At 37.5% G+C, this 5146-nt stretch overlaps 1 pseudogene; it reads right to left on the reverse strand.

Moving 5' to 3' along the window:
• Window positions 1–1746: 1746 nt before the first annotated feature.
• LOC123459591 lies at window positions 1747–1951 on the reverse strand (annotated as a pseudogene).
• Between the last annotated feature and the right edge of the window lie 3195 nt (window positions 1952–5146).

The raw sequence follows: 5146 nt of genomic DNA on the forward strand, positions 1-5146 counted from the left end.
GCTATTTTGGGAAGTTGTGTAAATTTTCAGAGGTGGGGCCCAGATGGTAGAAATAAATCACTAGGGGTAGACTTTTGAAAATTATACTTGGATCCTGGTTCTGGTCTCACCCTCTCTGCTTGCTTTCTGCCACTATGTGAACAGCTTCATCCCATGCTCCTACCACCATGGATTAAGCTTCTCTGCCCCTGAATTTCCCCATTATGATGGACTGAAACCTTGGGAACCAGGAGCTAATGTTAATCTTTCCTCTCATAAGTTGTTTTCTGTACCTCAAAGGTAACTAATACAATGTGTGTTCTAACCTAGGAAATAGCTATATAAAGATATAAGTTAAACTTCACCATCAGCACCCATGAAAGGATCCCAATTTGTTTTCCTTGATAAATGACTGAGAGGTTTCCAATCATTTCCTGTAAGATTCTCTTCCTTATGTGGTAATAAGTACAATAGTACAGTATCCTAAGCACCCTCCAGACCTCTAAGCATCATGAAAGGAACATCAGGTTTCTAATGGCAGTATTCTAATGCAAAGAGTGAAACCCTCCTCAGACCAGAGCCAGGGACACTCAAGGCCTTGATTTCATAGCCTTGTTTCCTGGTTTCCCCTGGCAACCACTGTTTTTTTCCAAGGTTACAGTGAAAAGCAAATTAGAGGAAGCAATGTAAGGGATCTATAGAAGCAGGCACTCTAAAAAGTGACAGGTGTCAGAAAGAAGAGAAAGAAGGTGTACTAACTGCAAATGTCTAGCAGCCTACATCCAGTAAATGTTGCCTAGATGAGCCCTTAGTACTATAGCCATCCCTGAGGGCATTATGCTATTTGAGTGCTACGAATGGCCCTGAGTCATCAGGAAAAGATTAACTTATGTCAAGAATATTCTGTTTAGTAAGGAAAAGAAGTGTATTTTAGAAAGATTTCAATCAAAATTTTAATATATATTTTGATACATTTAAATTTTTAAGCTCTGAATACATAGACAATTCACATAATGAGAACATTTAGTAGTTAAGAGTGCTGAATATAAGGGTTTTTATTTATAGAAAATTTAAGGACCAAAGGTGAGTGCTGGGAGGTCCTTGATTGTGTATCAGCTTAACATGACAATAATTTTCATTCCAACATAGCACTTTTGCGTCTTTCCAACTCACATGAGTGATAGGATAAAGAGGTAGGTATGGGTCCAAAACTGGAGCATTTCTAAATATAAAAATTTTAAATATAAGTTCTAAAATAAAATATTTGGGGGAAATCACATCTGGGAAATAATTGCTTCTTCAACTTTTTCTTTCTGCCCTATCTCTTGTGTTTTTTTTTCCCCTCATATCTATTTCCCTTTGTCAAATCACTTCCAACTCTTGTAACAACTGAACAGCTTGAGTAGCATTTCACCCTGTTTATCAATAAGTACAACAATAAAAACTATGTTTGTTGCCCTTTCTCTCTGTTTTCACCATATCTTCATCTTCATCATTATTATCCTGTCTGTGTTTTACAATCTTAATGAGTTTTACTGAAAGTTAGAAGGAACCAGCCTGATGCTGAGGTAACTAGTTTCATAACTAAGCTTGCATAGTAATCCAGGTGGCTTTGTTGAATGAGAATATGATTGGCAGAAATAGGGGCTCTATATCTAAGCATCAGGCTTATCTCTATAACGAGGCAGACGATTCTTCCATGAGGCCATGACTGTCCCATTTTATTCCCTAACAAAGCACCTCAAATCTTTCACAAAATTTAAGAAATAATGCTGAGCAATGAAAATTTGTAAGATAAGAGTATTCCCTTTCAAATAAAGAAGAATAGCAAGGCATGATATGACATATCTATTCTCTCAAATCTGGAGCATCATGAGCTTGCTACAGAGCAAATTTCAGGCCAGCCTAGACAGCATTGAACTGGTAAGAACAGATACTGCACTGGATCTTAGCTAACAGGCTAAAAAGCAGACAGAAAGTCAGCTTGGAATATATACAGAAGACTATTCTCTAAAATGCAAAGGAAAAGACAAGAATGGCAATAACTATGCCTAAAAAACATCATGTTTGAGGATTCATTTAGTGTTATATAAGAAGCAAACCATATGAAAATGTTTGGGATGGAAGAAACTAGGCTATCATTGTTAGAAATTACATTACAGTCAGATAGACAGAAAGCCCAAAATTATATTAATACAAATTTGTAAAAATTAATTAAAATGTTTGTCATTTTTGGCCTATAGAAGTTTAATATTCCCCAGCTAACTGTTACACAGTATATGAAGAGGAGAGGAAAACATTTCTATGAAAACATAAAGTACAAGTTTCACGTGGAAAATGATTTTCAAAAGATGTGAATAACATTTATGGATATAACTTCATAATAGAATATTTTGAAATATTAAATTTATTTATTTGCTTATTTTCACATAGAGAGCAACAGAGAAAGAGAGAGAGAGAGAGAGAGAGAGAGAGAGAGAGAGAGGGAGGGAGGGAGCGCAAGCATGGACATGTCAAGACCACCTGGTGCTGCAAAGGAACTCCAGACACATGCACCACTCTATGCATCTGGCTTTATGTGGATACTGGGGAATCAAACTTGGGCCTTCAGGCTTTGCAAACAAGCACCTAAGACACTGAGCCATCTTTCCAGCCTCTCAAGGATTCTTTTTAAGCTATCCAAATAAAGATAAAGTATGGTTATCAGAAACTTGTGCACATTGACCAGTGGAACAGAATGGGCAACCTAGAAGATAAGTGAAACTCTGATGTATGGGAGAGTTAACATTGTAGGTAGAAGAGAAAATGGTGGCATACTTATGACATATATACATATGTATATGTATATGTATATATACATATGTATATATATTGAGCATTTGGAAGAGAGGTAATGACAGGAAGAAGTTCAAAACTTCTGGTTATTATCCATGGATATACAACCAGTCTAATGGTGGTATCTGTTGCTGAAAGTACAGCCCTTGTTAACATGAAGCAAGGAAGTGTTAACTGCCATGAGAACAGGTCTCCTTCATGTTGTATCTGTGGTGGCTTGAATCAGATGTCCCACATAGACTCATGTGATAATGCTTGTTCCCCAGCTGTTGGCAACTGGAGACGTGGAGACTTTTTGGAGGCAAATGTTACTGGGGGCAGACTTGGGATGTAATAGCCACCTTCCCATTGCTACATCTCAGCTCATACACTTATGGCTAATTTATTCTTGTTATCAGTGGGTGATGCTCATTGTCTGCTCTTCCATCTTTTCCCTGTCATCATGAGACTTCCCCTCAAGACTGAAAGTCAAAATGAGTTCTGTCCTCCTATTAGGTGCTTTTGGTCAGCAACTTTGCCCCAGTAATGGGAGGGCAATTACACCAGCACTCAGGCCTTCCTCTCCTGCCTCACATTACTTTCTTCTCAACCTCACTGTTCTGAGAAAGCAGTTCTAAAATAAAGCCTTAACATCCTGTTTGAACTTGGTTTCCAAGAGGATCTGCAAGGCAACAGAGGTATGTTCAATAATGACACAGGATCTTTCTTAGAAGCTATGGTTCACTTAAATCTGTGTGAGGAAGTCACATTGATACTGCAACCTGAAGGAAAAGAAAACAAAAAGACATATGGACAACGGCTTGATCAAACACATCAGAAATGACTACTGTTTTAATGCAAGGAAGTGTGTGTTAGGAGCTGCCAGGAGACTATTATGGATGCTGAAATAATGTTACAAAGGCTGACAGAGCAACCGAGGCCATGATAAAGATTTTATATTTTTGTCTATTTGGCAGAGATGAAATAGTGAGTTAGTAGTTGCAGGGCATGATCACAGTTTGGCCTTTGCATGCTGTGGTGAGATGCCATGATGACTAGGTTTAAGTTCAGTGTTACAGGTAGAAGGATAGAAGTGCTGAGTCAGGCACATAGGCTTCTGTAAACTCATGGGTGATAATTCACCATTTACTGAAAGGGGGGCTTTGGGAGTAGATCAGGATTGTGGCAGGTGTGGAAGAACTTCATTTTTACATGTTAAATTTGATGTCTTTGTTTTGCATCAATGTAGAGATAGCTAGCAGAAGTTAGAAGCACAAGGTCATAAAATTCCATTCATAACTCTGCTCTCTTCTCCATAAACTTGTATTCACACTGTCATGGTAGCAGCAATATTCTCATGGCTGAGGCAAAACACCCAAACAGAAGCAGTTTTTTTCTGCCAAAATGAAACTTCCTCTCATAACTATGAGCCAGAAATAAACCTTTTCCTTCTATAAGCTGTTTCTGTGCTGGCTCATGCTGTACACATTTACCAGCCAGGAGGCATGAGGATGAAATCTGAACATGCTAATGCAAGGAGAAAGACCAGTCTATGATTCCTAAAAAATCAACAAATAATAATAAGCACCAATAAGAAAAGTAGTAAAGAACAAAAGAATCCATTGAATAATGAAGACCTAATTAAATAAACTTGGCTTTGTTTGGCCAACCCTGAACTTAATGACCTTGAATGTAAGTACCTTAGTATAGTCCAATGCCACATAAGAACATGTGCGTACTTGTATCTCTCATACTCAACTGAAACAACAAATAATAGCAAAACTCTTTGCTTAATCATCATTAAAGGAGGCTTAGTTTCCCTCTGTAAATTACCTGAAGGTTATTTCCTACTGTGCCTTCTATTGCTGTCAATCCTTAAAGAATAAAGATATCATAAATCCAAAAGTAAGAACAGTTGAAGGGTGGTTGTTTGACAGAGCTTAATGTGACAATATAAAGTTGTTTTCTTTTTTCCTTCTGGTGAAAGTACTGTTAGGAATGCATGTCCTCAAAACCAGCAACAAGCCTATTTGTTTTGCAGATATGGAGTAAATCGTCCTTGTAGTTACTGAGATAGGACTGTATGGCACCATGACAATTTGAACATAACACAATATACTATAACAAATGGAATTTTAACACTCTCTAGGTATTCTCCCTCCTGTGTGAGATCTGCTGTTTAAATCTCTTTGTTCAGTTCAGGCAGGTCATTTGTCAAATTCTTCCTCATTATTAAAAATGCATTCAATGGCATTTAATGAGTGCATATGGATTCAGAAATGATCACAAATCAAAATTTCAAAAGTCATATTTTTATCTGTATTCTCCAAGGCTATGAATATGTAGCAGGCCT

The sequence above is a fragment of the Jaculus jaculus genome, chromosome 3, assembly GCF_020740685.1.
Source record: "Jaculus jaculus isolate mJacJac1 chromosome 3, mJacJac1.mat.Y.cur, whole genome shotgun sequence".
Taxonomy (NCBI): Eukaryota; Metazoa; Chordata; class Mammalia; order Rodentia; family Dipodidae; genus Jaculus; species Jaculus jaculus.